The following is a 10,801-nucleotide window of genomic DNA, read 5'->3' as shown; positions in this document are numbered from 1 at the left end:
TATCACATTATTACATGAAATTATCACGCTATTTCAAGATAATGATATTTTCACGTTATAACATGAAATTATCATGTTATTTCAAGATAGGCTATCATTCACATATTCAGAGGCAAGAATAGGCTGGTACTATGGCTCCTTTACACTAGTCAATCACATTCTATTTTAAACTCGGTTTAAGACATGGTAAGATTCACCAGTTGAACACGGTGCATGACATTGTTATAAGAATGCACACACTTCCGAGGATTTTAAAACACCTGGGACTGTACCGGTACTCATTGATCAACTGGAGGGGCACGGAAGGCTTCATGGGTACAAGATCCACCATTTGAACTGCATCCAAGCTGGATATGTTGTCACCCAAAGTATTATACACAATATGCAATATTGTGCTGATATTGCAGGTAAAACATCCCACAGTATGCCCCAAAACAAAAGAGAGATAAATGCTGATTTAACTGATTATTTTCACCTCATTTTTGTTCAGATGTCCAAAAATATCAGCCTTGTACTTAACCATCTGTATTGAAGTTAGCCTTCTGCTTCTGTTACATTCAGATGAGACACACCACAATAAACTATGGTGAATGTATAGGTGCTCTTATCAATCAGTATACTGTCAAATTCAGTGCGTAGTTCAGGATAGGAAGCATATGCCCATGGCAGTTCCAAAACGGCACCACGTGTATGCTCTACAGGTCATTGTGCCAGTCCATCTACTGCAGTGATCATGATCTCAATCTTGTTAACACAGACGATATTTGACCCTGTGATAAATCTTAACATCCTTCTGAGACCTGTAATCCTCTAATGTAAAGTTGCAGGAAATGAAAGCTCTGGTTCTCTGCTTGAGTTGAAGGAGAGGCATCGAGTAACTTCAAAAGCTGTTTAGTTGTTGGCTTTTTGTCCTCATACATGTGCAAAACATCTTGTGAGCTTGCGAAAGCTTCTTTTAGGGAGGAACAAGCAATTAAGGACATCTTTTCGAATGCATATCTTGGCTTCTGGATCATCTGTTTGTGTGCAACTTTTAGCAGGATGCAGTAACACTTTATAATAACTACATACGATTCATAATTTTTTAAGCCTTTGTTACTTATTAGTTAATGGTTTGTTCATCATTAGTAATTTATTGTTCATACATCATTTATCATCAGTAAAGCATTTGTTCACAGTTATAAATGGTTTGTTCATGGTAAATAGGAGGCTTTTTACATTATCTTGTGTTGGATATGCTATTATGTCCAAACAGTCCAAAAGGTCAATCAGCTCCTCCCTGTCCTCCTCTAAAATACCTTATTTTATGGTCATACCTGCAAACTCAGAAGGGCTGAAAAAGGTGACATATTTCTGAAAGACCCCCCCTCCACAGAAGATTTGAAAAAGATTTTTCATTTTTTTAACACGTAAATAAAGGGATATCGGGAATAACCAACATTTCCATTACATGCACATAGTTAGACCTGCAATAATGAATATTGAATATTACCATATTATAATAAACATGCAGAACAGCAGAAGCAGTAAGCATTTAAATATGGCTGCATTTGACACATATTAAAATGACATAGTCCTAACAGTAGGCCTACCAGCTGTTTTGAGTTAAGGCCATGTTTAGCCTAATTGAATAACTTAATGATGGAGAAGATATTTTCAGACCTGCCATCCTTGAAGAAATGTCAGTATTACCTCAAACCAGGGAAAACACATTGCCTTCCTTGGCCTTCATGTATGCAGCCAAAAACAGACCAAACAACATAAATGACAATCTGTTTTAAAGCCTAATCCTTATATATAAAAATCACTGGTGTTGATAGAAAGGGACTGTGGATATCCATTTTCTGGTCTCTATTCTAGCATGTCTGGTTTATTAGTACCTCTTTTCAGTCCATTATTATTTGATATTTTTTTGTATACATCTATCCCTCATGTTATGTTGGTGTCTTTCTGCTCCTCTCGTGTCTACTGAGGCTGCAATGATCAAATTCCAACTAAAGGGGCGGGTCTCAGCAATAGGTGCGTTATGTCAGTCTACTCTAGAAGCCTAGGTCTCGCTTGTTTGCACGCTAATTATCAAGAATTATGATCTATATGTGTAACCTGCGTTGTGTTGAACCTGCAGCCCTGCACACGCCTGGACTCGAACCCGCGAACAGCAGCACCTCGGATCGGGAGGCGAGCGCGCTAACAATTGAGCCAATAGCCCAGGTTACTGGCTCGCATGCCAGCAGCACTCTTGAGGCGTCGGGGAGTGAGGTTTACCAACGTTCCACAAGCACAGCTAAGCTAGCTGGTATCCGTTACAAATGCTACACAGAAAACAAGCAAATTACACCTATCACCTACTGTATCAAGTCAAACTATTTTGCTAGGTCCACTTTCAGATTTGTTGCAAATAACTACATTTGGCCTTGGAAAGGTCTGCGCTCCCTGAGAACGTCATGTCTAACCATCATCGACACATGGAAAATATAATGCTAAATGAAATAACCTGTGAACAAGCAGTAACTTTCCAAGACAATATTAAACCTATTAAGCCGAGCTAAATTCACAATCGCACTCAGTGCAGAGTCGTTTTGTTTTGCAAAGCAATTCAAAGCGGCCAGCTGCGGGAACGTGAATTTGCGAGTAAACACTTGTTAACCTCACCTCAGCAAGTCTTTCCTTTAACCCACCAAGAGCAAGAGAAAAGTAGCCTAACAATATGATGTTTTACCTTGAGTTTATAGTCAGAGAGAGTGTAGCATGTGGCCCGTGTTTGTTAGCTAACATTTTCTTTTTTCCTTGGTCATATCGTTGCTGCAGGCCATAGCAGGCAGACTATGCGTAACAGAAAGTGAGAGAAATAAAGCCTGCCCTCAGAAACAACTGATAGGTAGGTCTTCAAAAATAGCACAGAGGCCTATCACTTGCCTATCAATCTCGCATGAAATCGATGATAGTCTCACTCCAGACTATGGGAAGTTGACCCCGCCCCCCCGAAAAAAAACTCTTTGGATCTACACGATTCACGTGAATGACATTTTGATTAGAATTTCGCCGAAAGGTGACTAGTTTGCAGATATGTATGGTGATCAGATTCTTGTCTGAGTTACTTACATACAAAAGAAGACTGTCAAAAAGCACATAATCTGACACTTCATATTCATTAAAAATAAGTGCCACTGCGTAAGCATGGGAAAGGCGAAAGGGAAAATAGCCATGGTCTTGAAATCCTTTCAGTAGAATTCGTCCAAAGGATTTCCACTCGTCTTCTAGCCACTTAGGACACAGAGATGGAACCCTCAGGTCCTCCCCTTCAGCTGTGTGGTCCATAAGCTCTGTCCAGAAGGCCATACACATCAGACACATCCCTTGAGACACCATCTATGTCAGCTCCTATTTCATCATCATCTATGTAAGTGTATCTCAGGTGGTGTTTGAGAAGTGCTGGATCCTTGAATCCTTGGCCTATCATCTCCTCCAGAAGATTGACCCTAGGAAGTTTTATGGTAATGTTCACATCATATGAAGCTGTAGAACTATTTGCAACATCACCTACAGATGCTGACTCTGGAGTCATGTTTGCTGTATATGCTGTGGGTGAGGGGGAGTGCAGGTTGATATGGCAACGTGTCATCCATTTGGCTAGCCATTTCTTCTCCAATACAGGGAGAAGGGTCCGTCTGCGGCATGGGCGTGTCAGTCATTAAACAAGAACGCCCATTGGGCAGCATCGACCAATCACGAAGAGCTTCTCAATTGACCCTGGGTATGATGTAATTTCTTCTTCCTTTTCCTCAATGGCTGCTTGGCAAAATTGACAGATGTAACTATAGATTATTCTATGAAAAACATTAGCAAAGCTCAACGTATTCTTTCCTTATCCTCCTAGCACTATCTACTACCTGCTGCCTTAAATACAAAGAATCCTCACGTGATGAAGCTAAACTCTGTTACAAAAAAACACGTAACAATATTAATCTAACTACAAACAGTTTTACACGTTGCTCTTCTGGCTAGCTGTTAAATATGAACAAGATAGCATGAGATTACCGAACCACACTTGTTGCTTTTACTATCAGATTCTGATACAATTTTGACAAAACAACAGCTATATTAGTGATGTAGGGTAAATGGGAATACTTCCCAGTCAATGTTGTCAAAACAAACAATAATCAACTTACTGACATCTCTCATTGAATGAGGAGAAACTTTTCTGTGCACACACGGCATGATGGCTCAGCACTAAAAAAGCTGTGCTGGGCGAGGGTGGCCATCCACTGACTGGGTCGGCAGCGCATTACTGTCTCTACGACACATTTCATGAAGGAAACACCAAAGACCCAAAAGATGTCCTCCGAAGGATAAAGATAGTTCCTGAACTGGCAGGGAGAATTAACAGCCAGGTTGCAGAACAACTCTTTACAACCATGAAGAACAACAACTACTACATGAATTTGCTCTCACCATCGGCTCATGTTGTCATGATGTGTAATGTGATTCACAATTACAATCAGCGGAAAAACAAGAAGATCAAGGAGGAATTGAGAAAACTTGTGAATCCTGATGTTCCGATGTGTCTCAGTCAGTATGGTCAAGCAGAATTCTGTCTTTCAGCCAACAGAGCTTTGCCCTGACCCAGTTGTTGCCTCCATGGAGTGTAGCTCGGACCCAGATCATTCACCACCTTCTAAATGTAAGCTAATAATTTTCTGTATCTTGTGCATTGTATAAGTGATTGTGTATGTGTCCATTAACACATTTCCCACACATTTTTGTCTCATCTCTTCGTTTTAAATAAGGTGCAAATTTACAGCTGCTCTCCTCAGCTGTTGACTGTATTAATCCCAATTTAGTCTCTGGAAACAAGAACCAAATGCAAGACTCTCTGAATTGGTAAGTTCAAGATTGTTTTTTCTCAATTGGATATTTTAAATATTCATACATTCATAATGTTCTGGCTATTTTCACATAGCTGGACTATGTATTGGACACTGAGGGTGACCCAGAGGAGGAAATAATCAAAGTCCACAACTCTTCAATCACAAGATCTGACTTTTGCACTCTGGGCTTAGAACAAGAATTTGACGTAAGGGTAAGCTTGCATGCGTGCGTGTGTGTTTTAAAACTCTTTTCCCTCATGGTATGGGCTTATTGTCTGATTACTGTTTCCTTTTAGGTAGCAAATTGTTGTTTCAACATTATTGTCAAGACTGCAAATGCACATGTAAGTTACATATATTACAATTTACATAATCTGTGGAATCATGTCACATCATCTGTGGAATCCTACACAAATAGTGCATCTATTTTCAAATTAAGGGTATTGCAACTGTGGCTGTGGATGCATGAGGTGGTAACCTGAATCCCTCCATATGAGGCTTCTTCCACGGCTGAATTGTAGGGGTGTAAAGATTAACCGATACGTATCGGTATCCGTTTTTAAAGGGGAACTTGGCAACTATTTCAACGTAATAAACCCGTTTAGAAATCATTTGGATGGTTAAATGACCTGTTCCGGTGAAAATGGTGACTTTTCCCGCTGCTCCTAGCGTCCCCAGACGGAAAACCAACCTTGCAACACTGAGACTACCGTCCCGGAAAGAGAAGTGAGAAACAAGAAACTTGTTTTAAATCGTGTTTCTTACCTTGTAACATCCACATTGTCTACCGAACTTATGCTAACCGTTTTGCTAGCTTGTAAACAAATTCATGTGCTTTATCATTACCTTTTTCCACAGTTTGAAATAGCATAATGCACAATTTCTCCAGCAGAGGGGGAAATCCTGCCAAGTTTCCCTTTAACATGTAAGATACGGCTACATCGATACGTGAAGCCCCGTATCGGAAAAAAACTGAAATGAACCGGTCGTTATATCGATTTACTTGTTATGAATCAGTTAACAACATTTTCTGCTCGCTCAGACCCTCATTTACGTTCCAAGCAGCGCGTTCATCCCACTTACGGTTTTGAAACTATACGTGGTACGGAATTGTGGGTAATGCAGTTCGTTTTTGGTTACATTCATTGCCAAAAGTTGTCAAATGACCTCATTACCCATACATCTACTGCAATTTAAGCATGTGACAACTTGCAATCGGTCGGCTTTTGTTTTTCGAAATCCAGCGCGAAATTAAACACTTATAGCATTCCTAAACCGCAACGATAGTCTGTAGAGTAGCCTTACCTTTGATGAAGGGATTTAATGTTAAATAATAATTTGGCCCTTGCTGCTAAAATGATGCACAAATTATTAGCCAATGATTTTGTTCATATTCACTCAGACTTGTGGCATTATAGGTTTCTGCATTAGGTCTACTGTTGGAACAAAATAAGCCCAGAGAGTTCATTGATTTGTAGGCCTATTTTATTCTTGTAGGGTAGGCTAGGCTATATGAGAAAAAGCCAAGAGTTTCTTAAGCACTTTTATTTTGGTATTGTCTTACCTCAACAAGGCTACAGCTCCATGAAAACAATCAGATATAACTCTATAAAATCTGTGAAAGATCTATAAAGTCTATAAAAAATTATTTTTATGTTGTATTTGGCTACTGTGTTTGACTGAAATGTAGACTATTCTTTTTTTTTATTTCAATACAGTATATGAAATAAACCTCAGTTTAGATAATCATATTCACACATCCATGTGGTGTTTTTATGCATTTCATGCATTACATCATAACATTTTAAATATGTGTAATGATGATTTTAGGTCAAAGAATCTAACCTGCCCTTTTCTGGATCAACTCCAACCTCTCCTTGCCCCCTGTTTTGGGTTGTGCGCTGAAGCTTACCATGCACCCCTACCTACCAATGAAATTAATGGTTTTGGCCATACTAAACATGCATTTAAAATGTTAGTTGATATCAGCCCCAAAGAACGGGTCAACGAGAGCAATAACTTGTATGCCATAAACTAAAACTTTTAACAGGTTCTCAAACCAAGACTGAGGATAATGAAATATTTTGACTCTAGACACCCTAGTGGCTTTGGAGACGGCCGCTATCTAGAACTCTTCAGGTTTTTCATTAATAGCTGATTACTGGTTTCCTCTGTTCATATCTAATTCTGGATCTTACAGCAGTAACAGTCTATTTTTCCATTCAAAGCAATTTCCATGTCTACACTCAAAGTATTTCTTTTAAAAAAACACCCAAATTGAATGAATTCTTGAATTTCCCCTGGGGATCAATAAAGTATTTATCCATCTATATATCTATCTATCTATCAAATACTGCTTTGAGAACTCAAGAACTTAGATGTGATCATGTTTTTTGGAAGTGTGGTAGTTCTGTTTTGGACCATACTTCGTTTTTGTTTAGTTTTAATTTTTTTTTCTTGTTATGTTTTACATTCATTTTTCCTCCTGGTCATGTGTTCAATATGTTCTATAAATCCCTACTATGAGTTGCTGCTATTCCAATGTCACATTTTAGCATGGTTCAGACCCATTTTTAAACTTTTGCTCTAAGGGCTAAAAGTGGGTATGGGTAGTCATGATGGAGATTCAGCAATTCCTAAACAGGGTTTAATGTTACTTTTAATGTCCATTTTTAGACCTGAATGGCACCCCCATCGAAAAACTGTTGGTAGCATCGGCTAACTAGCGCCAGTTTTCTGAGTGCAGGGGACAAGCCGAAATGAGCTATGAGACATACGTTCACACTCGGTATCATGTTTCAACACACTTTAGGTCAAAACCACACCGGAAATCTCATGTGCTCATGACCTCCAAGCCTTCTCATTTTCAAAATTGCACAAGGATCTAAAGCGGCTGTCCCCCTTTCTATTCAGCATAATTGCAAAGACTGCCAAAGACTCTCTACCCCACATCTGCACTGCTGCTTCAGTAGCTTTGAGGGGAAGAGACCCCCGTTTGTCGGCACTCACATACTATGTTGACACTGTGCTGTTGTATGGTGGGGCGAAAAAGGCTGCTTTCACGCGACTGGCCAAACTGGACATAACCACAGTTCACCAGAACGCACTTGGCAAACAAAAAAATCTGGCTCAAAACTATGCTTCCAGTTTTGTCTTTGGTTCTTGTTCTTGGTTAACCCGAGGTTTCCGTTTAACCACACCCTATATAAGTACCACTCCTCCACTAACAATTTCTCCCGAGACAATGTCGGCGTACCTGATGATCCATACGACATTGGAACGCAAATCGTGAGGGGTTCTCTTCGCAGGGCGAGGGTTTTTAGAGACCGCACGAATCTGCTGATATACCCGGACGATATTCTCTATGAAGATATAGATTGTCAGCTGAGGGAATTCGTTATCTTTGTCAGCTGATCTAGGCAGAAGTCTCTAATGTCACCCGTCGTAGCAATGCCCTTATACATGGACAATTCATATTCCATCTGTGATGCTGAACATCTGAGCAAGAAAACTGTATGTCCAAAAATAAATCGGACATAGGCCTACAGTAGCCTATGCTGAACATCTGAGCAAGAAAAGCCTACTGTATGTCCGAACATACAGTAGGCCTAATAAATTAAAATCACCATTTTAACATAATCTTGTTGAATTGAATATCATGTTACCCTGCACATAAAGGCTGCACATTTCCACAGCACCAGAATCCGACCGAATGCCTCCCTCAACCCCCTCCATAATCGGCCTTCCACTATTATTTGCGATTTGTTTGCTGCAGACGTATTTGATTTTTGTCGTAGAGTTAATTCCTCGTAATTTGTCACAATAATTATGCATTCCTCGTCCGTAAAATAAGGTGATTGTGTCATCATTGAGAGTGGTGACTTGCGCTGCAACCCGGCCCTTTTATGTGAATGCGCACAAACTCCAATTAGGTTAACCCCGGTTCAACAAATCAACTTCTTAATCAGCGTCGTAGTACCGATTAACACCACTTATGATAACCAGGTTTTGTCAACCCCGGTTTAACAAAGTAACCCTGGGTTACATCTGGGTAGGTTAAGTTCCCTTCATAGTACAGGCCCCTGGAGTCTTTCTTCAGCTCCCAGTCATAAGTCACTAATGCAAGTGGCGGCATAGACGAACAGGACAGGAACCTACAAAGAAGTCTAGAGGAGCTAATCATATCGGGTAAGTATGTCTGTGTTGTTTGTCTACTCTTTTTTTTCAGACAATGGTTTTACCTTTACATTTTTCTGTTTCTGTTTCTTTTAAGACATCACAACAAGCAGTTCCATAACAAGTGGCACAGTACATACCAGCACCACAGAGCCCACTGAACAGCCAAGCAAGACGGTGGATGCCCTTGATGTTTTCACATTTAGCACACTCTCAGATGAGGAGATGGTTGATTTGGGTGTTGCACCATTGTCTGTTCCGAACCTTACACACTCATCTGTACCTCCCACATATTCAATAATATTTGATAACCTGGACTTTTTTATGCACACACCATCAGTCTACCAACCTGACAAACAAATCAATACACTGGATCCACCACATGTGTGTCATCGACAGGATCCCATCACTCCTTGAAAAGCTGAAACCAGCAAATTGCTTGTCCAATTATGATCTTGGGAAGTCACTTCCAGCACCGAACATTCAAGTGTGGTTGTTCACCACATCCCCCACCAATACTCTGCCCAGCCCTCAACTCATGTAAGTTGCTGTTAATAAACGATTTTTAATATCATAATGCAAGTTTGACATGGAATTCGTAGTGATATGCTTCACGTTTTTCTTAGATTTTTTTGCTAATGTATTTCATTTCTACAAATACAGCACCCACTGGGACTTCTCTTCAAAAATGAGAATCAAACTGGTGACTAAGTGGACGTTCTCCAGCAGCTTCAAAAGGAGTAAATATCAGACGATATGTACAATTGCTTTGGGATCAACTGGGCCTGTTTCTCATACATGTATTAGAGCTATCCTGTGTCCATGACACCGTGGCAGAGGTCATCGACAAGTTTGTAATGTCTACAGACATTACTGAACTGTCATCTAATATCACCAATGCAGCAAGGGCACAATCCGCTGACAAGGAAAGGCTCACTTGTCATGAGCCTGGCTGCACAAGAGTTTTCATATCAAACTGCAATACACGTGTCTCGGTTGTTACTCTAGGGTAGACCAACTCACTTTCTGGAGGTGTACTGCCCACATCTTTTATGGAATGTGGAGTATGAATTGATTTTTTGGCGGACATTACACATGGTACCTTTAAATGGACGTTGGAATCAACCAAATACCAGGTAGTTCAGCTATATCGCGCTAGCAGATTTTTGTACCATGACAATGGTTACTAAGGAAAGGAAATGCATGCTTTTAACCAGCAATGCTATAATGTTTGCTAAAATTAATGAAAAAGGATGTCAGTGAAAACAAATGGATTTCTATGGGCTTGACGTGCTGGAGATAGAACATAACTGCAAAACATTGTTTCCAATCGTTTTCTCACTCATAGCAATCGATTTGTTACTTTGCTCAACTTCCGCTCCGAGGTGCAGCTGTTCGCAGGTTTGAATCCGGCTGTGTGCTGAGTCTAGTTCTCGTGCGTTGGCTTGAATTGCACAGCTCGGCCCTGCACACAGCCGGATTTGAACCGGCGAACAGCTGCACCTTGGAGCGGAAGTCGAGCGTGTTGACAATTGAGCTAAAATCCCCCGGGTTGCTCGCAAAGAAAAAAACCCACCAAGATGTGGCATAGACAGCAGTTCGGGGTTTGTGCCCTTATATTTTGTAAAACGTATATATAGGCACTATTAATCCAAAACTTTGGTTTGGTAACCAAAGAATACTGCTGAGCTTGTGTAAGCTACAATTTAGTTTGACCAGACCTAAGTGTAGTAAACAACGTCTAAACGTCTCTCTTT

General features: G+C 40.3%; 1 long non-coding RNA gene across 1 annotated transcript; it reads left to right on the top strand.

Annotated features, from left to right (window-relative positions):
- The first annotated feature begins 4,276 nt into the window (after positions 1-4,276).
- Positions 4,277-5,440, top strand: LOC121692245. The gene is made up of 4 exons (XR_006025243.1): positions 4,277-4,681; positions 4,788-4,881; positions 4,961-5,080; positions 5,165-5,440. It is a non-coding gene; the product is annotated as an uncharacterized LOC121692245 (long non-coding RNA).
- The last annotated feature ends 5,361 nt before the right edge of the window (positions 5,441-10,801 follow it).

The sequence above is a fragment of the Alosa sapidissima genome, chromosome 2, assembly GCF_018492685.1.
Source record: "Alosa sapidissima isolate fAloSap1 chromosome 2, fAloSap1.pri, whole genome shotgun sequence".
NCBI classification, from domain to species: Eukaryota; Metazoa; Chordata; class Actinopteri; order Clupeiformes; family Clupeidae; genus Alosa; species Alosa sapidissima.
The sequence above is the reverse complement of the archived record's forward strand: the minus strand, read 5'-3'. Positions and strand labels throughout refer to the sequence as shown.